This window comes from Arachis ipaensis, chromosome B10 (assembly GCF_059453495.1).
Source record: "Arachis ipaensis isolate K30076 ecotype BB chromosome B10, ASM5945349v1, whole genome shotgun sequence".
NCBI lineage: Eukaryota > Viridiplantae > Streptophyta > Magnoliopsida > Fabales > Fabaceae > Arachis > Arachis ipaensis.
In genome coordinates this window covers 49179144-49204507 of record NC_142435.1, presented here as the reverse complement: position 1 = coordinate 49204507, position 25364 = coordinate 49179144, and positions in this window count along the sequence as shown.

Sequence of the window (25364 nt, the reverse complement as noted above, 5' to 3'; positions counted from 1 at the left end):
ATAGTTAACACAATTTGCATTATGAGAAAGTATAGAGAATCAAGTTTTAGTTAGTTAATACTAGCCAATTTTAGAATTTGAATTTATAATTTAGGAATTAGAGTTAAAAGTTTATGATTTAGGATCTACAATTTAAGATAAAATTAATTTAAAAAAAGTTGGTCCCTAGCATTACTCATAACAATTTTAGCAACTAATAAACTAGGCTATTGAAGATAATGTTTAGATTTACCATGTAACAACATGGTCTAAGCTTCTGAAAATTAGCTTATTTGCAATCCTAAATGAAGAGATAGAGCATTTGTATTAACCATTTCATGATGTAGATGAGTGTGTAAATTTTGTTACACTATAGCATTTGGCATGAATTTTGACCAATTTGTGTTGGATTTGGTGGTGCATGGTTAATTAATACACATTTGTGGGAATAAGAAGTGGCATAAGAGTGAGCACTGAGCAGATCCACAAGCCACTGGTTTTGATGTTGATGGCAGTTCACCTAATCATATCCGCCGCCGAGATCCACAGTTAGGTTCACCGTCACGAGTGGTGTTCTTAGCTTGATTTGGGTTACTGACGTGAGGGCAAAAGTCGGCTAATTAAGAAATCAATATAGAGAATGCGTTGAGAGTATAGTTCTTAACCAGCTAAGATCCGCGTTATCAATTTAGAAAGTTGTCACGGAATTTAGAAATAATAAGACTGGGAGTATGAGTCCCAAGTCGTCTCCCAACGAGTTGCAGGAAAGGGTGCTAACTTATTAATTAGGAATGTTTGTGAGAGTTTTGGTTGGGATAATGAGCAATTAAATAATTATAATTTAAAGCAATAAAACTAAGAATGATTATTAATATTCTAATAAAAATCCTTAATTGGGGGAATGATTAATTAGAAGTTCTATCCTTGTTGGAATCTCTTAAGTGTAGTATCAAAAAGGTTGTTGTTTTCACTTAGTTAACCCTTACTAAATAAAGGAAAGTCAAGTGATTGAGCTAATCCTTATTCGCAAATCCTAGTCCTCTCCTTGGGAAGGTCTAGCGTTAGTAAATACAGAACTAGCCAACAACTTCCAGTTTAATCAACACTTAAGCCTTCCAACTCAAGTGTCTCCTCTTAATCAATCCCCATGTCAAGTTTGGGAATTCTACTCCATTGACATGAATATAATACTCAAAAAAAATATAAGAAGAAGACATAATTAATTAAAGATAAAATAATCCTTTTCACTAATAATCCATGAAAATAATCCAATTACCACTTTAAACAAGAATTAAGAATATGGAATAAATAAAAGAGTAAGTAAGGAAACAAACTAGAATAATGTCTTCAACGGAGGTAATGACTCTTCAGTATCCAAAAGCAAAAACAATAACTAGGAATATAAAGAGAAACTAGAGGAAGAGTAATTCTCTCTCTAGATTCAGATCTAAAACTAAAAGTAATCCTCATATGAATGAATGTGTATCTCCGTCTATGTGTGTGTGTTGAGTTTCTGCATGTTCCCTAGCTTTATTCTGTGTTTCTGGGCCAAAAACTAGGTCAAAACGCAGCCCGAAATTGCCCCCTGCATTTTCTATTATTTCTGCAGATCACGCAGGTCACGCGTACGCGACATCCACGCGTTCGCGTCATTCGGCGATTTTCCTTGTCACGCGTATGCGTCGTCCACGCGTTCGCGTCATTCGTGCAGACTCCAATCCACGCGTACGCGTCAGGCACGCGCACGCGTCGCTGCAATTTTCTCCATTCCGCGCGCTCGCGTGAGCCATGCGCGCGCGTCAGTGTTCGCTGGTCATCTCCTTAGTTTCTTGTGTTCCTTCCATTTTTGTAGGATTCCTCTCTAATTTCTAAGCCATTCCTGCCCTATGAAGCCTGAAACACTTAACACACAGATCACGACATCGAATGGTATAAAGGTGAATTAAAATATACTAATTAAAGATCTCTAGGAAGCAAGTTTTCAACCATAAAACAGTATTAAGAAGGAATTATAAAATCATGCAATTAGTATGAATAAGTGGGTAAAGATTTGATGAAACCATTCAATTAAACACAAGATAAACCATAAAATAGTGGTTTATCAGTTACATATTGGGGTGTGGACAATGATATGTCTTTGGTTACAGGTAGAACAAGTGCTTTTGGTCTGAATGAGGTTTTTGCTGCGGTGGAATAAATGAATGATAGAAGAAAAGAACCAAGAGAGAGGATTATTCTAATTAAGGGAATCATGCTCTTTTGGAAAATAAAACAAGCATGTAATAGGATAAGGTAGGCCTGCTGTGATGAATTGATGGTTAAGGAAAGTGAATAATAATAAAAAATAAAAAAAATAAAAAAAAAATTTCAATCAACGCTTAAGCACACATGACGCGTACGCGTGGATTATCCCTGCTGCATCCATGCTTAAGCACGCATGACGCTTATGCGTGGATTTGCACCCTGTTTTTCTCCTTTCTCCTTTCTTCTTCTTTCTTCTTTTCTTCTTCTTTCTTTCTACCTTTCTTCTTCCTCTCTTGAAATTTTTTTTAAATAATAAATAAATAAATAAATAAAATACTAAAATTTTTTTTTCTTTTCTTCCATTTTCTTTTATTACATTTGCTTACTTTCATTCATTGCATTTTAATTTTGATTTTTTAGCTTGTTGCAATTTTCTTTTTTTTTTTAAGTTTCTTATTTTAATAATGGTGTTGAATTTTCCTATTCAATCGTTGAGAATTTCTTACATTATTTTAATGCCTCTTGACTTGTTTGATATTGTTGGGTGATGAAACTTTTAAATCAATGCTTAATCTTGTATGACTCTTGTGTCTTTGTGCATTGATATGACCTAATATTATTTTTCATGACCCACTCTTTCTTATTTTAACTTGATGCTCAATATGTTCTTCATGCTTTGATTTTACTCTTTATTAAGTGTTAGTTCATATGCCCTTTGCCTATATTGTTTTCTCCCTCACATGTTGTAGCTACCATATAGTGAGAACCTTACCCTTATTTGGCATTAGCCCCCGCCTAAGTTCTCTTTGCTTTGATATCTTTGTTATAGGTTTAATTTTCTTTCTTTTTCTCTCCCTTTGAGTCGGCCACCAAGAAAGGAGGAAAAGGAAATGCTTCGAGTTGGGGCAACGAACAAGTCATCCGCACAACCTTTCGAAGAAGCTCATCAATTGTAGTAACCCATCCACCTTGCTCTTCTTTGCATGCACCGAGGACGGTGCAATCTTCAAGTGTGGGGAGGTCGTTCGAACGATATCCATGGGTAACAATTTCCTTTTCAACACCAAATTTTTTTATAGTTGTTGCATCGCATGTTAGGTTGCATGCTAGTTAGAATTTGTACATATTTTTACCACTTCTTTCCTATTAGGACTACTTGGTTAGGGTGATTATTTCTTTTCCAATAAATTATTTTTAGGGCAACCTACCAATTTGAAAACTTTTTATTGAACTTGCTTGAAAGAATTTATTTTGGAACATGGTTTTTGAGCTAAGAACACAAGCTTGTGAGATTTGAGCCTAATGATGTGGTTATATCTTGTGTGCATTATTCTCTTTCTATGATTGTGATCTTTGATTTGTTTGATTCTTTATGGCCATTATTTTGTGTATTCATGCATTTATATGATTGAGGCCATCATTTCATTTAGCTCACTTACTCAAATGGCCTTACCTTTTATCTTCCATTGTTAGCCAATTTGAGCCTACGATTAACCCACTTGTTCTTAATGTAGCACATTATAAGCCCTAAAGCGAAAAACAATAAAAGTCCCTATTTGGATCTTTGATTGGTTTAGGATAGTGTGTGTGTGTGTCATTTAAGTGTGGAAAATCTTGGGACATTGGGGGAATAAAAGGGTAGTTTTGTATTTTTCTTGTAAATATTGGGAATTGGGTACATGCTCATGTGTAATGAATGTAAAACCTTATGCATTGATGATCTTGTACATAGAAAGAAAAATGAGAAAAAGGAAAAGGAAAAGAAAAAAAACAATATGGAAAAGAAAAGAAAAAAAATAGAAAAAGAGAGAAACAAAGAAAAAGAAAGAAATAAAAGGGGACAAACTGCCCCAAAGCAAAACTCAATAAGGGTCAATGCATAAGTGTTGTGAAATAAAAAGTAATACATGAGTATGTGAAAAAGTGAGAAAAATGGGTAGTTAGGTTAGCTTTGAAATTGTATAGGATGTCATAGGTTAGCTGGGGAGTTTAAGCTTATCAAAGATTCAAATTTCAAGCTCACTTGACTAAAAATGCATCCTTACCTTGACCCTAGCCCCATTACAACCTAAAGAAAATACCTCATGATACTTGTATGCATGCATGAAATATATGTTCATTATTAGAAGAAAAACAAATCTTAGAAAGCATGATTAGGGGAGAATTGAGAGAATGGACCCTACACACTTGAGCGACTAGAGTGCAAACACTTCCGGTGAGGGTTCGATGCTCAATTCCTTGATTCCCGGCTTTCATGAGCATTCTTCTTGCAAGTCTACTTGAACTTCATTTTGATATTTAAATTGATAGGATTCATGAGTCGTCATGGGACCTTAGCCCTACTTGTGTATGTATGTCTTGGAGGATTGATTTATTTTTAACCAAGTAGGTAGAATCATTTTGCATTTAGTTGTATTCATGTAGATAGTTGCATATAGGTAGGGTGCATTTAGTTAGATCTCATTGAATAAATGTTGATATCCTTTGCTTTCTCTTGGTTTAAGCATGAGGACATGCTTGGTTTAAGTGTGGGGATGTTGATAAACCCCATATTTAAGGTTTATCTTGTGTTGAATTTAGAGGGTTTTGTCAACCTTTCTCCCATTTATCCAATGAAATAGCATGGTTTTGTAAATTCTCCTTTAATTGTGCTTAAGAGTGAAAACATGATTTTTAGGTCCTTAATTGTTTAATCTTGATTACCTTTGATTCCATTAGATGCCTTGATATGTTTGTTAAGTGATTTCAGATTTAGGAGGCAAAGATCGGATCAAGAAAATGAAGGAAAAGCATGTAAAAATGGAGAACTCATGAAGAAATGAAGGAATTGCAAAAGCTGTCGAGCCGACCTCTTCGCACTTAATCGGCCATAACTTGAGCTACAGAAATCCAAATGATGCGGTTCTAATTGCATTGGAAAACTAACATCTGGGGCTTCGAAATGATATAAGATTTGTCATGGTTTCATTTCGCATAGGGACGCGCACGTGCATGGTACGTGTACGCGTCGATGGGTGCACACAATCTACTTATTGCAACTCATGGCCAGCGATTTTAGAAGCCTTGTAGGCCCAATCCAACTCATTTCCGATGCTATTTAAGCCAAGGATTGAAGGGGAATTGACATACCTTTCACACATTAGTTTAGTTTAGGTTAATTTTGGAGGGAAAGTTAGTTTTAGAGAGAGAAGCTCTCACTTCTCTCTAGGATTAGAATTAGGATTAGGTTTAGTTCAATAATCTAGATCTAGGTTTCAATTCATGCTTTCTTCTTCTTCTACCTCTCAATTCTATGTTGTTACATTCATGATTCCTCTATTCTTTTGTTGTAATTTCTTTTATGTTGCTTCCATATTTTATTGTAGATCTATTCTTGTTCCTTCCATTTTCTTTCAATTCAATATGAGGTAATTCATAATAATTGTGTTTCTTTTGATTCTTGTTGTTGATTTCTTACATTCTATTGTTGTTAGATTCTATTTTTGTTATCAATTTATTATGCTTCCTTTTTTGCCTTCCAAGTGTTTGATGAAATGCTTGGTTGGATTTTAGTATAGAATTTTCTCCTCTTGACTTTGGTAGAGTAATTAATGACCCTTGAGTTATCTAATTCCTTTGTAGATTGATAATTAGAAGTTGCTAATTGATTTGAATACCACTAAAGCTAGTCTTTCCTTTGGGAGTTGGCTAGGACTTGTGGAATCAAGTTAATTCATCCACTTGACTTTCCTCCATAGTTAGAGGTTAACTAAGTAGTAGCAATGGATAATTATGGTCACAATTGAGGAGGATAACTAGGATAGGACTTTTAATTCTCACAACCTTGCCAAGAGCTTTCTAGTTGTTAGTTTATTTTCATTGCCATTTACCTTTTATGTCTAATATCTCAAAAAACCCCAAACATACCTCATAACCAATAACAAGTACACTTCATTGCAATTTCTAGGGAGAACGACCCGAGGTTTAATACTTCGGTTTATAAATTTAGGGGTTTGTTACTTGTGACAAAAAATCTTTTGTATGAAAGGATTATTGTTGGTTTAGAAACTATACTTGCAACGAGCTTTCATTTGTGAATTCTAAACCACACAAAAGTCCTTCTCATCAAAATATTTCTCATAAAAGTGAATAGTGAATATATATATATATATATATATATATATATATATATATATATATATTCATTTTAATATGATTACCCTAAGTATAGTTTACTTGGATGAGGAACCTTATTCATATAATCAGTTTACTTGGATAAAAAAGGTGAATATGGTTGTTAACAATCTTATTTATTTTCACTTAATAAATGATACTCCATATTTTAACTGCTATTGTTGTGAATGGCTTGCAATCCTAAAATATTACTTAGGATCAATTGTTCCCCATGCCATGAAATACTCGTTTCCACCCTACCACTTGTGATCTCATTTTGATAATTTATACTAGGCACATTCTTATTTCTATTTGTTCTTTATTTCATTACAAGGGTACTTAATGGTTTCAATTTGGCTCTAGACATCTCTTGGAGTAACATTTTGAATTTGTCTTAACTTAAGCTTATCTATGTATTCTTTTTGTTTACCTTCAAGCAGGTTTTGTGACGAGCATATATCTAGAGATTTGAAATAAATTATTTGGGCTGTGTTCGTGTACATTCAACTGTGACTGGTATTTCATTTGTCTCACTAAGGTCTATTTCCTGAACTTATAATTTTTCATATTAAAGTTATGATTGGCAGAAATACGAGAATTTTAAGAACATAATTTTAATCACTTTTGGAGATAAGACATCACTACAATAAGGATCATATAGTTGCTAACAGTTGCTTTAAAATGTTAGGTATTTAACTGTCCCCAGTTGAGAGAATTTTAAGATTATAATTTTAATCACTTTATACTGATAGAACTGAGCAGGCATTGAGAGGAAACTTTAGTTACTAACAGTTGCTTTGAAATGTTAGGTATTTAACTGTCCCCAGTTGAGAGAGATTTCATTGGAGTTTTCTCGACAAGAAAATGATAGTACTGATCTAACAACTATGATTGAAGGATTGGGCAGAAATTGTTCAAGATTGCAGAATATACATATAAGCTACTTTAAGGCTTTCTCATGTTGTTGTGCTTGCTCTTACAGCTGCTTGATAAACTCCATTTTTAGGGTTTATCTTGTGCCTAATTTAGTAGATTCTAACCATTATTCTCACACTTATGCATATAATTCACATGTTTTACATTTTCCTTCCTAATATTGTACTATGAGTGAAAACATGCTTCTTTGGCCTTAAATTAGCTAATTTTAATCCTCTCTTATTACCATTCGATGCCATGATATATTTGCTGAGTGTTTTCAGGGTTTATAGGGCAGGAATAGCTTAGAGGATGGAAAGGAAGCATGCAAAAGTGGAAGGAACACAAGAAATTGAGGTTTTGGAAAGCTGACAGCGACGCGCACGCGTGGACGATGCGTACACGTGACTGGCGCAGGATACAAGCGACGCGTACGCGTGGGATGACGCGTACGCGTGACCAAGTTTTTGATTCAACGACGCGTACGCGTGGCTGATGCGTACGCGTGATGAGCGTCATGTGCTGCAATTTGCAGAAAACGCTAGGGGCGATTTCTAGGCTCCTTTTTGACCCAGTTTCAGGCTCGAAAATCCAGATTAGAGGCTACAGAGTGGAGCAGAATGGGGGAATCAATCATTCACTTTATTATACACATTAGGTTTAGATGTAATTTTCTAGAGAGAGTCTCCCCTCTCTCCCCTCTCTCTCCTCTCTCTAAGTTTTAGGGTTTTTAGTTTTGTTCATTCTCAATTTCAGAATTCTACCTTGCTTTAATTTAGTTTTCTTCTACTCTTATTTATTCTAATACTTTAATTATCTATTTGTCCCATTGGTTCCTTTATTTTGCTAATTTAGATTATGAACTCATGTGTTACTCTTAACTTTCATTAATACAATTTTTTATTCATGTTTCTTATCGTTCAATTGCTTTGTTATTGATTCCTTGTAATTGGTTGTTTATATTTAATATTCTCTCATTATTTTCCTATGTTTTTACTTTGTACCTTCCAAATATTTAATGAAATGCTTGGGATAATTTTAAATTAGAATTTGGTATTCTTAGCTTAGATTGAGGAATTTGGAGACTCTTGAATTGTCAAAGTCTCTTGTTGGTTGGCGATTGAAAGTTGCTAGTTGTCTTGAGCTTCACTAACTTTAGTCTTTGATTAGGACTTGTGACTCAAGTTGAATTGCTCACTTGACTTACCTTCAATTGTTAGAGGTTGACTAAGTGAGAGCAATTTAAAATTACCACCACAATTGACAATGATAATGAGGATAGAAATTCTAATTCTCAATCCTTTCTAGGACTTTTCTTAGTTGTTATTCTATTTCCTTATTATTTACATTACTTGTTTCTTATTCCAAAAATCCCAAAAATATACTTTTCCATAACCAATTATAAGTACACTTCCCTGCAATTCCTTGAGAGACGACCTGAGGTTTAAATACTTTGGTTGATTTTTATTGGGTTTGCTTAAGTGACAAACAAATTAAATTTGATTGAGGTTTAATTGTCGGTTTAGAACTATGTAAGAACTGGGATTTTTCATGAAAAACCGTTTTGATAAAATAATAATTTTAGTGCCCGGAATAGATTCAAAATTTAGAAGTTTTAATTTGAAAATATAAATGTGAAATTTGATTTCAGTGAATTTTTCTGAGTTGGAAAATTTATCTGTTTCGAAAAGTTTTGTAAAAATGCGTACTGGCGCTTAAGCTGGCAGTACCGGCTCTAGTCTGTCTAGTACCGCGTATTTTGGAAAATAATATTTTGAAGATTGATTTATTATTTTGAAAGGGATAAAAATAATTTAGAATTGAAAACCGGACACTAATCTTAAAGGTTTTGGCCCAAAGTAGGTCAAACGAACCAAAAACGCTAACGGGTTGAACCGGGCCCAAATCGGGCACAAGGCCCAACATATATAAGCTCATTAATGAGCATTTCAGCTCATTTGATGCAAAAATAAAGAGAGGGGCGCGGTTTAGAAGAAGAGAGGAGAAGAAGCCATTGTCATTATTCACCTCCTTCTTCAAAGCTCCATAACTTTTAATCCGGAGCTCCGATTGACGAGCCGTTTGTGGCTACGCGAAGCTCTCTACGAGCTCTTCCTTTCTATCTAAAGAAATCTGGTAAGAAACCGAATCTCACATACCATTTTCCAGCCCTAGATTTGTATTTTTGGGTTTGGTTTTGAGCAAGTTTTGTGGTTTTAGTTGTTTATATGATCTCTAGTAATGAATAATTGTTGGATTTTACCTCTAATATCATTGGGTAAGGTAAAGTTTTACTAAACCTTGTATTTAGTTATTTTGTGTATCTTAGATTTTGATTTTTGTGATATATGTGTTGTTAGTTTGAGCTTTGGTGTTTGTTGGAGTTGGTTGAGGCTTTGGATCAAGCTTGGTGGCTTCGTTTTGGTGTTTGGTGCATTTAGGAATCGGCTAAGGTATGGTTTCAGTTTCTTTTATGTAATATATAATATTTCTGAACACTTAGGCTAGTTGACCCTAAGATAGGATTGAATGTTGTTGGTGTATGAATATTTATATGTGAATTGACGTTAATTGTTGGGTGTATTGGATTATTGTGATTGATGGTGATTGTTGGAAAAAATTGGTGTTGATGAGTAGCGTTGGTGATTAGTTATAATAATTGATAATGAGAATTATGAGAATTTAAGGTAATGAGTTTATGTAAAATGTTTGTGCTGGATTGAAATAAAGAATATTGATGATTATGATGTGTGAAGATGGATGTTGATGTTGACTTTGAATGTTGGTTATTGTGTTTTATGTTGAAAGTAAATGAGTGAGGAAGTTTGATGAATTGAATGTATTGTTGAGAAATTGAGAATAATGAGTATGAGCATTGATGATGATGATGAATTGATAATAATGTGTTTATTAGATGGGAGTTTGGAAATTAGTGATATTGATGATGAATGGTAATGGTAAGTGATTATATTGATGTTAATAAGGATAATGGAAAGTGAAAAATGTGAATTAGGTTGGATTTGGAATTGTTGAATGGTTTAAAAGGTTGTGTGACTGAGAAAATGGTTGAAGTAGTGTTTAGTATGAATGTTGGGCTGTTTTGGTATGGTTGATATGTGATTGAATTAGTTTTGGATTGAGATTTGGTTAAATTTGAGTTTTTGAGATTTTGGGTAACAATGGATTTTTAGTGAACTTTGATGGATCGTAACTTGAGTCTACTTGAAATTACATGAAACTTGTTTTAAATTAAAGATGGCTTTGAGAGCTTTAAATTGATATAAAGTTTGTAAGAAATTGGATTTTTGTAGAGAAAGTTATGATCATTCAAAGTATGGTGTCAAAATCTGAAATTCTGCAGAGTTGCAGAATTTTGTGATTTCTGATATGTGCGCTGATAAACCACTATTTTATGGTTTATCTTGTGCTCAATTGAGTGGATTTTATCAATCTTTCATACACATGTTCATACAAAATGCATGGTTTTACATTTTCCTTCCTGATTTTGTGCTATGATTGAAAACATGCTTCTTTGGCCTTATATTTGCTAATACTAATCCTCTCTTATTACCATTCGATGCCGTGATATGTGTGTTAAGTGATTTCAGGGGTTACAGGGCAGGAATGGCTTAGAGAATGGAGAGGAAGCTATCAAAAATAGAAAGAACACAAGAAACTAAGGAGATGACCAGCGAGAAGCGACGCGGACGCATGGCTCACGTGACCGCGCGAAATGGAGAAATTGCAGGGATGTGTGCGCGTGCCTGACGCGTACGCGTGGATTGGAATTCTGCAAAGCAACGCGAACGCGTGCTTGACAAAAACGTGTGACACGCCAAAATGACCAGCGACGCGTGTGCATGACCGACGCGTACGCGCGACATGCGCGATCTTTAGAAATCTCAGAACATGCTGGGGGTGATTTCGGGCCGCGTTTTGACCCAGTTTTCGGCCCAGAAACACAGATTAAAGTCAGGAAACATGCAGAGACTCAAGAAACTTTTCATAATTCATAATTTTAGGTTTAGATGTAGCTTTTAAAGAGAGAGGTCCTCTCCTCTCTCTTAGGATTTAGGATTTAGAATTTCTCTTAATTTTAGGATTACTTCTCTTTAATTATAGGTTCAATGTTCCTTTAATTTAATTTCTCTTCTACTTTTGTTTACTTTATCACTTAGTTATTTATTTTCCCAATTTACTTTATGAATTTCCATGTTAGATTTGATTTCTTTTATTTAATATAAATTGAGGTATTTCAGACTTATGATTGTTTTCTTTAATTTATTAATGTTTTCGATTTATCCAAATTATTTTCATTCAAGTAGATTTTCTTCCCTTTTAGCTTTGGTTGAGTAATTGGTGACACTTGAGTTATCAAACTCAGCAATTGATTGGAAATTGGGATTGCTGATTGATTTGGATCCCTCTAAAGCTAGTCTTTCCATAGGAGTTGACTAGGACTTGAGGAATCAAGTTAATTAGTCCACTTGACTTTCCTTTATTTAGTAAGGGTTAACTAAGTGGGATCAAAATCCAATTCTCATCACACCTGATAAGGATAACTAGGATATGATTTCCAGTTCTTATACCTCACCAAGAGTTTTCTTTATAATTATTAATTTATTTTTCTTGCCATTTAAATTACTTGTTCCTTATTTCAAAAACCCAAAAATATATCTTTTTACGTAACCAATAATAAATCATACTTCCCTGCAATTCCTTGAGAAGACGACCCGAGGTTTCAATACTTCGGTTTATTATTTTTATTGGGTTTGCTTAAGTGACAACCAAAACTTTTGTACGAAAGGATTCTCTGTTGGTTTAGAAACTATACTTACAACGCAATTATTTTTATAAAAATTCTTTACCAACAAGAATCAGTTCGTCAAAATGGCACCGTTGCCGGAAAATTGCAAACGTGTGCCTTATTATTGGTTATTGTAAATATTTTATTTTGCTTGTTTATTTGTTTTTAATTTTATTTTTAATTTTTATTAACTATTATGAGTTCTCACCCCCGTCGCTTTGAGTTTGGTTCTAATATTGTTGAAAGGAATGGAAGCTATAACAGGAACATGCATCAAGGTCAAAACAATCAGAGATGGATGGAGCCACGAGGATCTGATCAACCCTTTAGGCAACAACACCTTCCCAAGTACCATGGACGACGACCATTCAACAATGCATGCCGAGACAATAGTCATGGTGGACCCCTTCGTGACAACCATCACCCACCAAATTACTATGGTCAAGAGCCATTCCAGGGAGCGTACCAAGATGATGAATATGGTGGACCTCCTTACCAACAAATCCCACCATATGCTTATGAACCACCTCCTCAACACAACTCTGGACCACCATACTCACAAGACACCTACTACCAAACACCATCACATGATTCTAACCCTTATCCACCATATCAACCACCATATGAGCCATACATAGATCCACCCCAATTCCAACCCAGTTACTCCCAAGGACCACCACCTCCATATACACCACATCCATATCCATCAATCCAAGAGCCTTATGATCCTACTTATGATATCCGAGCAGAACAAGAGTCAAGGGATCGTCTCAAAGAAACAATGGATCAATTTCAAATAACCCTGCGTCAATTGGACCGAGCGGTAAACCAAATAGCACCCGAAGCTTTCATGGCTAAAGAATCTCAACTTGAGAACAAGGAATTGAAGTGTGTTGTGCAGCAAGTGGAAAACATGGAGGGTGATGAATCACCCTCTTATCATGAACCTTTCCTCCCAAGTAATGAGCCCTCATAGCCACCTCAACCTTCAATGCATGACACTATTGGTGTTCTTCTTCAAGGGCAGAGAGAAATGAAATGGGGTGTACTAGAATTCGCGACTGCCTTCACCGAGGTAGTAAATAAATTAGCTTCCCAATATTTGAACACTCAAAGTACTCCCATGGCTACATGTGGAGAATCAAAAGAAGAGCGTAATATGAAGGAGACACTAGAAACTCCGGTGGACAATGAGAAACATGGCTTTGTATTAGAACAAGTGGAGGAAGCCATAATAGTTACAGAGGAAGAAGTGGTTGAAGATTTAGGAGATGCTGAACCTCCATGGGAATCGAGAATTGTAGAGTACTCCTCCAATAAGATTGAAATTGATGTCAAGAAGGCCAGTGCACAACCTCCATGGCATATTCCTTATGAAGACTTGGATGGGATAGATCAAGAAGTAAGTTCCCTTGGTGATAAAGATCATGCATCAAGTCCTCATAGTAATAAATCTACATCCGCAATTGAACTCCTTGAATATGAAGACCCTTCTCTGATTGAGTCTGAGAATAATGTGAAAGCAGAAATCCTTAGAAAAGGGCAGACGGGAGTTGAGTACGCTTTGTCAAGAACATTGGAGACTTCTCCACCTAGGTTGTCATCTACTCCTTCACTTGAGTGGGTAAAACTTATCTCTATTCGTCTTCCTATCCCACTTGAGTACGGTGTTCTTGAAACGGATGGCCAACTCAGGAAGCTTTGTGGCATAAAGCGTAAGAGGAGACTGTTTAGTGGTTGGAGTTGTAAATCAAGGCTCATCAAAGTTGATATTTCAAGAGCTAGATGTAAGGGCTCAACTGGTGATAATTTGGTTAAATCTAAAAGAAGAGTTTGGTACTCCGTAGAGAATTCAGATTGCTTACCACCCAGATAGAATCATCATGTTACACTTGAAGACGGGTATAGAAACAGGATTTGGGATCCAGGCATACACGAGGATCCACTTTGGGAGCTCAAGACTTGTGAAGAACTCCCTCAAGGCTTGGCAAATCCACTTGAGAATAATGAAGATTATTGGAAGTCCAAGCATTGGTGGCAGTTTCAGGATGAATTCAAGCACAAGCCTCCATGACAAAGAGCTCAACAAATGTCCAACTTAAGGAGTTTAACTAAAAGTGCTAGGTGGGAGACAACCCACCATGGTATATTCTTTCCTTTTTGTTCTTAGTTTTATTTTATTTTATTTTTATTCGTGTTCATTCATAATTTCTGCATAGTCATCTGCATTCTGCATTTTGCATCCTACATATTGCATAAAAAAAAAGAGCAGCACGCGACTCGCGAGCGTCACTGACGTGTCCGCGTCATAGGTTCATAAGCGAAGAAAGGGAAATGAACAGAAAGTCACGTGGGAGCGTGGCTGGAAGCATGCCCTTGGCACCAACGCATCCACACGAACGCGTTCCTGACGCGTCAACGTCGTTTGCGAAATCAGCTCTCCACGCGTGCACGTCATCCACGCGCATGCGTGACCATGGAAAATCGACGTCAATGGTGTTTAGTCAGAGAGTTGAGCTACCTTTGAGCTGGAATTGCGCTGGGAGCACAAAGTGACCCACGCGTAGGCATGGGCAACGCTTACGCGTCACATGGCAAATTCAGTTTTTACGCACATGCGTGCCCTACGCGCGCGCGTTGCGTCCCGTTTTCGATTTCCTTCCCTTTTCTTCTATCTTCTCTACTTCTTTCTCTCTCCTTTCCTTACTCTCTTATCCTTCATTCCTTTACATACTCTCTTTCATTCTATTTTCTTTATTGCATTTACATATCTTCATTCATTACATTTTAATTTTGTGCATATTTTTATTTTCTTTTCTAAACTTGTTATTTTTCCATTGGTGTTAAATTTTCTTATTCAACTATTGCATCTTCTCTTGCACTATTCCGGTGCTTCATGACTTGTTTTATTCTGATTGGGTATTATTATTCATAAGTCAATGCTAATTTTTATAATACTGATATTCCTTTTGCATTAATATGCACTTATATTATCTTGCATTACCCACACTCTCTTTTCCATTGTTGTAACTTTTGTACTATTGATATGCCATTTGCTTCCACTATTTTCTCACTTACATGTTGTAGCTACCATGTAATTGAGACCCCTATTATTTGGCATTAATCCACCCATACTTTATTTATTTTTGGGTTACTTTTCTTCTTTTCCTCTTTTTTTAGGATGGCTGACGTGGTGGAAATTGGCGAGTTAAGAATTGTTATAAGATATGCGTTGCAAGTATAGTTCTTAACCAACCAAAAATCCGCTTATCAATTTAGAAGGGTTGTCACAAAAATTAAAATTAAAATACTGGGAGTATGAATCCCAGGTCGTCTCCCAACGAGTTACAGAAAGTTGTGCTATTTTATTAATCAGATATTTTCAAAAAGAGTTTGAGTTGAATAAACAGGAAATTAAATTGGGGAAATTAAGTAATTTAAATAAAGGCCTTGACTGGGAGTAGATTAGTTGGAAGCCCTATTCTTGTTGCAGTACTCTCAAGAATAATTGATAATTGAAGGTTGTTCTGTTTAGTTATCCCTTACTAGGTAAGGGAAAGTCAAACAAGTTGGAATGCTGTTTCTATTCACAAGTCCCAATCCGCTTACTTGGAAGGACTGGCGTTAGTGACTAGAGAGCAGTCCAACAATAAAACCAATTACAATTTCTCTTTTGAGCATTCCAACTCAAGGGTTCCTTTCAATCAACTCCCCATCAAGTTAGGAAACTACTTGCTCATTGTGAATGTAGAACTCATAACATAGGAAAGGGAATTAAAGAAAGACATGATAAATAAAACTCAAAGGAATCAATTAAAAATAAAAGTAACTCTTGTATTAATAAATTCTAAAATAATCCAATAGTAAAATTGTGTAAATTAAAGGACATGGAAGAGTAAAGCCAAGTAAAGAAAACGAACTAGAATGACGAAGTCTTGATGCGGTAATAACTCTTCTCAATATCCCAATGCAACGAGCAATAGAAATAAAAATCCTAAGAACTATGAATGTGTAGAGAGAAAACCTAGAAGAGGAGTAAAACTAGATCTAAAACTAAAAACTATGTAGAATGAATATTGTTTTGGTTTCTGCATGTTCTCTGGCTCTAGTCTGCTTTTCTGGGCCGAAAACTAGGTCAAAACAGGGCCCAAAATCGCCCCCAGCGAATTCTGCAGATTTTGCAGATCGCGCACGTCACGCGATCGCGTCATTCATGCAGACGCGTCATTCGGCGTTTTGCTTTTCCACGCGGGTGCGTTGTCCATGCCTCCGCGTCACTTGTGCTATTCCAATCCACGCGGTCGCGTGAGCCATGCGGCCGCGTCACTTCTCGCTGGTCATCTCCTTAATTTCTTGTGTTCCTTCCATTTTTGCAAGCTTCCTTTCCAATCTCCAACTCATTCATGCCCTATAAAACCTGAAACACTTAACACATAGATCACGACATCGAATGGAATAAAGAAGAATTAAAATACATAATTAAAAGTCTCTAGGAAGCAAGTTTTCAATCATGTAATAATTTTAGGAAGGAAATATAAATGCATGCTAATCATATGAATAAGTGGGTAAAGATCATGCTAAAACCACACAATTAAACACATTATAAACCATAAAATAGTGGTTTATCAACCTCCCGACACTTAAACATTAGCATGTCCTCATGCTTAGTTGAAGGAGATAAAATAAATGAGTAGGAACATGTAAAACTCATGCAATGCAATGCAACCTATATATATGAATGCAACTATATGATTCTTGTCCACTTGATCAATAGCAAATAAGCTCTTCAAAATATAAATCAAATTCCACTAATTCAATTTTTATACAGTGATAACAGATAAAAGTGCAAGAAGATAACTCATGAAAGTAGGGAACATAAAATTTTAAGCATTGAACCCTCACTGATGATGTATGTACACTCTAGTCTCTCTAGTGTATAGGGTAATCACTCTATCCTTCTCTAATCATGCTTTCCAATTTTTTTTGTTCTTCTCCTAATCAATCAACAACATTTAATATACCAATGCAAACATCATGAGGTCTTTTCAAGGTTGTAATGGGGCCAAGGTAATGGTAAGGATACACATATGGCTAAGTAAGCTTATAAACTGAATCTTTAATTAACCCAAGCTTTAACATAACTTATATATATATTCTATATAACTTTAGAATTCATACCTAGCTACCCAGAATTTCCCTTTCACATTCCATACTCATGTATCAACTTTTTATTTTAATTTTATCATACGTGCATTGATCTTTGAATTCTTAACTTAACATTGGGGTAATTTTGTCCCCTTATTTATTTATTGAATATTTTTTTTCAATATAAGCATAAAAATAAACATAGCTTATCAATGCACATAGATTTTTAATTCTTATAGTTTCACATGAGTAGGTATCCAAATTTCCATTATATTATCCTGACACATTCCCTTATTATCTTTTGTTCCCACAATTTCCCATACTTAATTAGCACACACAATTCTATCTTAAGCTAACCAAAGATTCAATTTGGGATATATAATTGTTTTTCTGCTTAAGGCTAGTAATGTGGTAAAATATAGAACAAATAGGATTTAAAGGCTTAAAGTGGCTAACAAAGGTAATTGAAAGGGTAGGCTTAATTTGGATAAGTGAGCTAAATAAATAATGGCCTCAATCATATGCAAACATATAAATATAATAAACATTGGACATATAGGATGAAACAAAATATAGATTACAATCATAGAGAAGTAAACACACAAGAATAAAATAATTATGGTTAAATAATGTAACCATGCATAAAGGCTCAAATCTCATAGGTTGTGTGTTCTTTAGCTTAAAAAGCATGTTCCAAATACAACTTCAAGCAAATTTAACATAAAAATTTTAATTAAAATTAGTGAAAATTTGTTCCAAAAATAGTCTTAGAAGAAACTTATTGTCTTTTCAATCAAGTAGAACATGCATGCAACTAATCTATTACTATAAATTTATCCTATTCTACAAAAGAAAAACTAACTAAATATCCTAATTTATTGGTGTTTAGGGAAGAGAAATTACCTCCGGAAGTCAGGTACTGACCGACCTCCCCACACTTAAGGCTTTGCACCGTCCTCGGTGCCATCTGTCAGGAACAGGGGTGGGCTGGTAGCAGTATCTCCACAGTCGGGACCATCATGGCTCCTTGTGCTGGTAAAGGAAGTGGAGTCCGGAGTGTCTAAGTCTTTGAATTTTCCCATGATCAGCTCCTTGAGGTATGTGAATTGGCGCTTGTTACGACGCTCTCTCATCTTAGCTTTGTGTTCCTGACGATCCAACCTTTCGAGTATCTGATGGAGCAGTTGGTCTGTGGTAGGTGCTTGTGGTGTTGAAGGAAGAATGTCTACAGTCGGTTCAATAGGCTGGCTTGTAGTGGCTGCTGAGGGTCTGATATATTTCCCATTAAGGACATATTGATCATCCCGTGGAAGCATGGCTTTGGTGTCTCTAGCTCTGAAGGAGACTCCGGCTGATGAGACAAGATCTGAGACCAAGGCGGGAAAAGGTAAGTTGCCCGCAAATTGTACGTGTCCCATGGCATTCCGGATGTGTCTTGGTAGGTTCAGAGGTTGGTCAGTAAGGATGCACCATAGTAGAACGGCCATGTCCACAGTGAAGAATGACTTGTGAGTGCTCGGAAAGACGTAATGGGACATGATCTGTGCCCATACGCGAGCCTTCAAGGTAAGTGCTGAAGCCGAAATTCCCTTAGGGCGAGTACGATGGTATCCGTAGATCCAATGGCTGCCAGGTAGTGCGATAACTCTGAGAACAGCGTCCCAGTTAAATTGGTACATCTAGCGCTTGAGTGCGGCTTCTTGAAAGGCATCCAAACCTTTTGGAATAGGGGGAAGACCTAGAGCTTTTTGAATGGCCTCTTCTGTAATAGGGACTTGCTTCTGACGGACAAAGACAGACTGCAGGGTTGGCATGTGGAAGTTGGAGTAGAACTCGACTACCTAAGAAAGATTGACCTGCCTCGGCTGTCTCTGTAGGAAACCCCATTGTCTTTGTGCAATTTGCAGCTCAACAAATGTAGCAATATGGTTTGGGAGGAGAAGAAGGTATTCATTGTTGTAACTCCTTTCTGCCAGGATAGGGAACATCTGCTCACAGTAGCGATTGGAAAATCGCGCAGTGTCCTTTTCTGGGAAGGCTTTTTCTTTATCATCAACCTTTATAATCCTCTTAAGTATCTTTGTTGAGGGCTTTACCGCAGTTGAAGAAGGCTCTGCCACTAGTGCTCTCTTTGTTCCTCTCGTTGCTGTTGATTTGGGAGTAGCTTTCTCTTTATTCTTCTTGGTGGCCATTCTGAAAAAGGAAAGAGAAAGTAAATTAAATTCAAAGAGATAGAGCAAGGGAGAGGACGGAAAAGGGTGGTGATGAATGCACAGTAAAAGGTAAATGATGTTAACACATGGTCATGACTACATGTGAAAAGTCATCAATGGAAAATAGTTAGTGCATATGAAGACAAGTGAATGCAAGGTGTTTATTGGCATGCTGGCAAAGGTATGAGTAGCATAGATCAAGCATCACTCGTAACAAACTATCACGTTTGTATTGACAATTAATTTCAATTAATACAATAGTAAAGGGAATTTGTGAAAAGCAAGCATTGAATAGTAGAATAATGTAGAAAAATGCATAATGCCATATGGGCTTTTTCACAAGCACATAGCATGCATGATAATTAAGGTATAGAAAGTATTAAATTGAACATGCAAGCAACCCTTTAAAAAGTAATATATAATTGCCAAACAAATTTACAACAATCCACAAGCATATAATGAGAAATAATGACTCAAATAAATTTCTAACACCAAGTAAAAAAGAAAGAAAAAAGAAAATATGGATAATGAAAGTAAAAAAGAAAAGAAAAGAAGATAACATATAAAAATAAGAAGAAAAATAGAAAAGTAAGGAGGGAAGAAGAAAAGAAAACCTTGTTAATGGGGGTAAGAGAGAGAGAGTAGAAAGTGAGAAAGAAGGAAGAAGAGAGAAAGAAGAATTAAGGAGGGAAAAAGGAAAAATAGGATTTGGGGAAGAGAAAGATAAGATAAGTGGCAAATCAGGGAAGCTGTGTGGCGCAATCGACGCGGTCGCGTGGGGCACGCGGTCGCGCGACTTGCGCTGATACTGATTGACGCGATCGCGTCGGTCACGCGGTCGCGTGACCCGTTTTATGCCACTGGCGCGAGGGCAGTCTCGCACTCGCACAATTCGCTGTTCAAAATCATTAATTGCCAAATATTGGGTGACGCGATCGCGTGGGGCATGCGATCGCGTGAGTGGTCATGAGAAGGATATGACGCGGTCGCGTCGGTCACGCGGCCGCGTGGGAAGGATTGTGCGTTCAGCACCAATCCAGCACTAATCTAGAACAACTTTCGGTCGTGCACCCTTTTGACGTCGAATTCCAGGGCACGCGGCCGCGTGAGTGACGCGGTCGCGTGGGAGGCCAATATTCCCATGTGATGCGGACGCGTCGGCGACGCGGTCGCGTGGGGCATTTTGTGCCACTGGCACGCTTCCAGCCACGCTCTTACGGGACTCTCTGTTTGTTTTATTATTTCTTCCCATCTCCTGCGACGCGGACGCGTCAATGAGGCAGTCGCGTCGCGTGAAAAATTCTTCTTTTTTTTTTTAAATAAAAGTATGGAAATGTAGATGCACAAAATGCACTAATAAGGAGAAGAGTTGTTGAATAGGAAAACTAAAAATAAATAAAAGAACGATCATACCATGGTGGGTTGTCTCCCACCTAGCACTTTGCTTTAACGTCCGTAAGTTGGACGCTCCACTAGCTCAGGCTTCGGCTATGTGGGGATCTTCCAATAGGAAGATCTCGAGCTCCTTGTTTTTCTTCATCTACTCGCCATGGTACAACTTTAAACGATGTCCATTGACTTTGATAAGTTCAGAGCTTGAAGGATGACTTAGGTGATAAACTCCGTACGGTTCGGCCTTCTCTACTCTGTATGGACCTTCCCATCTTGATCTCAACTTGCCTGGCATGAGTCTCAATCGAGATTTGTAAAGGAGGACTAAGTCCCCAGGTTGGAACTCTTTTTTCTTAATGTGCTGATCATGTACAGCCTTCATCTTCTCCTTGCATAGTCTTGAGTTCTCATAAGCTTCTAGGCGAAGGCTTTCCAGTTCTTACAGTTGTAACTTCCTTTCAGCTCTGGCTTTCTCAATTCCCATGTTGCACTCCTTTACTGCCTAAAAGGCTTTGTGCTCTACTTCAACAGGGAGATGACAAGCTTTTCCATAAACTAAGCGGAAAGGACTCATCCCAATGGGTGTTTTGTATGCTGTTCTGTATGCCCAGAGTGCATCTTGTAGCCTGGTGCTCCAGTCTCTTCTATGAGGTTTGACTATCTTCTGTAAGATACACTTTATCTCTCTATTTGACACCTCGGCTTAACCATTAGTCTGAGGATGGTAGGCTGTTGCAACCTTATGAATTATTCCATGCTTCTTCATTAATCCTGTTAGTCTCCTGTTACAAAAATGGGTGCCTTGATCGCTCACGATTGCTCGTGGTGATCCAAAGTGACAAATAATGTGGTTTCTCACAAAGGAAACAACAGTGTTAGCATCATCAGTGCGGGTAGGAATTGCTTCCACCCATTTGGAAACATAATCCACAGCTAACAATATATAAAAATAACCATTAGAATTTGGAAATGGACCCATGAAGTCAATGCCCTAAACATAAAAAATTTCACAGAAAAGCATAATTTGTTGAGGCATCTCATCTCTCCTGGATATATTACCAAATTTTTGGCATTGGAAACAAGATTTACAAAACTCAGCAGCGTCTCTAAAAAGAGTAGGCCACCAGAATCCACAGTCTAAAATTTTTCTAGCTGTTCTTTGAGGGCCAAAATGTCCTCCACTCTCAGATGAGTGACAGGCCTCTAAGATGGACTGGAATTCTGATTGAGGCACACACCGTCTAATTACCTGGTCAGCGCCACATCTCCATAAATATGGGTCATCCTATATATAATATTTAGACTCACTTTTCAGCTTGTCTCTTTGATGCTTAGAAAATTTTGGAGGAAAGGTGCGGCTAACTAGATAATTAGCTACAGGTGCATACCAAGGGACTACCTCAGATACTGCTTGCAGGTTATCAAATGGGAAATTATCAGCTATAGGAGTGGAGTCATCTGTAATGTGCTCAAGGCGACTCAAGTGGTCTGCCACTAAATTTTGGTTACCACTCCTATCCTTAATTTCTAAATCAAATTCTTGTAATAGCAGTATCCAACGTATAAGCCTTGGTTTGGACTCCTTTTTAGCTAATAGATACTTTAGAGCTGCGTGATCTGAGTACACTACTACCTTCGTACCAAGTAAATAGGCTCGGAATTTATCCAGAGCAAAAATAGTAGCAAGAAGCTCTTTCTCAGTAGTAGTGTAATTGGACTGTGCGGCATCTAGAGTTTTAGACGCATAAGCAATAACAAAAGGATCCTTACTGGTGTGCAGAAGTTGTGATTACACTTTAATTATGTAAAATTCATCGCTCTTTCTTTCCCTGATAATGGCGCCAAAAACATGATGCCAATACCATGGTTCACAACTTCGCACAACTAACCAGCAAGTGCACTGGGTCGTCCAAGTAATACCTTACGTGAGTAAGGGTCGAATCCCATGGAGATTGTTGGTATGAAGCAAGCTATGGTCACCTTGTAAATCTCAGTCAGGCGGATATAAAATAATAATGGAGCTTTTCGAAAGTAATTAATAAAATAGGGATAGAAATACTTATGTAAATCACTCGTGAGAATTTCAGATAAGCGAATAGAGATGCTTTCGTTCCTCTGAACCTCTGCTTTCCTGCTATCTTCATCCAATCAGTCTTACTCCTTTCCATGGCTGGCTTTATGTAATGCATCACCATTGTCAATGGCTACTTTCGGTCTTCTCTCGGGAAAATTATCCAAATGCCCTGTCACGGCACGGCTAATCGTCTGGAGGCATCACCCTTGTTAATGGTTTACATCCTATCCTCTCAGTGAAAATGGCCAATGCACCCTGTCACGGCACGGCTATTCATCTGTCGGTTCTCGATCATACTAGAATAGGATTTACTATCCTTTTGCGTTCTGTCACTACGCCCAGCAATCGCGAGTTTGAAGCTCGTCACAGTCATTCAATCATTGAATCCTACTCGGAATACCACAGACAAGGTTTAGACTTTCCGGATTCTCTTGAATGCCGCCATCATTCTAGCTTACACCACGAAGATTCCGATTAAGAGATCTAAGAGATACTCATTCAATCAAATGTAGAACGGAAGTGGTTGTCAGGCACGCGTTCATAGGGAATGATGATGATTGTCACGTTCGTCACATTCAGGTTGAAGTGCGAATGAATATCTTGGACGCAAAATAAGATGAATTGAATAGAAAACAGTAGTACTTGCATTAATCTTTGAGGAACAGCAGGGCTCTATACCTTAATCTATGGAGTGTAGAAACTCTACCGTTAAAATTACATAAGTGAAAAGTCCAGGCATGGCCGAGATGGCCAGCCCCTCTGATCTAAGAACTAGGCGTCCAAAGATGATCAAAGGATCAAAAGATAATCCAAAGATGTCTAATACAATAGTAAAAGGTCCTATTTATAATAAACTAGTCACTAGGGTTTACAAAAATAAGTAATTGATGCATAAATCCACTTCTGGGGCCCACTTGGTGTGTGCTTGGGCTGAGCTTGAGTGCTGCACGTGTAGAGGTCCTTCTTGGAGTTGAACGCCAGTATTTGTGCCAGTTTGGGTGTTCAACTCTGGTTTTGGATCCTTTTCTGGCGCTGGACGCCAGAATTGGGCAGAGAGCTGGCGTTGAACGCCAGTTTGCGTCATCTATTCTTGGCCAAAATATGGACTATTATATATTTCTAGAAAGCCCTGGATGTCTACTTTCCAATGCAATTGGAAGCGCTTCATTTGGAGTTCTGTAGCTCCCGAAAATCTACTTTGAGTGCAGGGAGGTCAGAATCCAACAGCATCAGCACTCCTTCTTCAACCTCTGAATCTGATTTTTGCTCAAGTCCCTCAATTTCAGCCAGAAAATACCTGAAATCACAGAAAAACACACAAACTCGTAGTAAAGTCCAGAAATGTGAATTTAACATAAAAACTAATGAAAACATCCCTAAAAGTAACTAGATTCTACTAAAAATAATGCCAAAAAGCGTATAAATTATCCGCTCATCACAACACCAAACTTAAATTGTTGCTTGTCCCCAAGCAACTGAAAATCAAATAGGATAAAAAGAAGAGAATATACTATAAATTCCAAACTATCAATGAAACATAGCTTCAATCAGATGAGCGGGACTTGTAGCTTTTTGCCTCTTGAATAGTTTTGGCATCTCACTTTATCCATTGAGGTTCAGAATGATTGGCATCTATAGGAACTCAGAGTTCAGATAGTGTTATTGATTCTCCTAGTTCAGTATGATGATTCTTGAACACAGCTTCTTTATGAGTCTTGGCCGTGGCCCTAAGCACTTTGGTTTCCAGTATTACCACCGGATACATAAATGCCACAGACACATAATTGGGTGAACCTTTTCAGATTGTGACTCAGCATTGCTAAAGTCCCCAATTAGAGGTGTCCAGGGTTCTTAAGCACACTCTTTTTTTGCTTTGGACCTTGACTTTAACCGCTCAGTCTCAAGTTTTCACTTGACACCTACACGCCACAAGCACATGGTTAGGGACAGCTTGGTTTAGCCGTTTAGACCAGAATTTTATTCCTTTAGGCCCTCCTATCCACTGATGCTCAAAGCCTTGGGATCCTTTTTAATTGCCCTTGCCTTTTGGTTTTAAGGGTTATTGGCTTTTTGCTCTTGCTTCTTGGTTTTAAGAGCTTTTGGCTTTTTCTGCTTGCTTTTTCTCTTTCTTATTTTTTTTTTGCCAAATTTTTTTTTTCTGCAAGCTTTGTTCTTTGCTGCTTTTTCTTGCTTCAAGAATCATTTTTATGATTTTTCAGATTATCAAATAACATGTCTCCTAGTCATCATTCTTTCAAGAGCCAACATATTTAACATTCTTAAACAACAACTTCAAAAGACATATGCACTGTTCAAGCATACATTCAGAAAACAAGAAGCATTGTCACCACATCAATATAATTAAGCTAAGTTCAAGGATAAATTCAAAACTCATGTACTTCTTGTTCTTTTGAATTAAAACATTTTTCATTTAAGAGAGGTG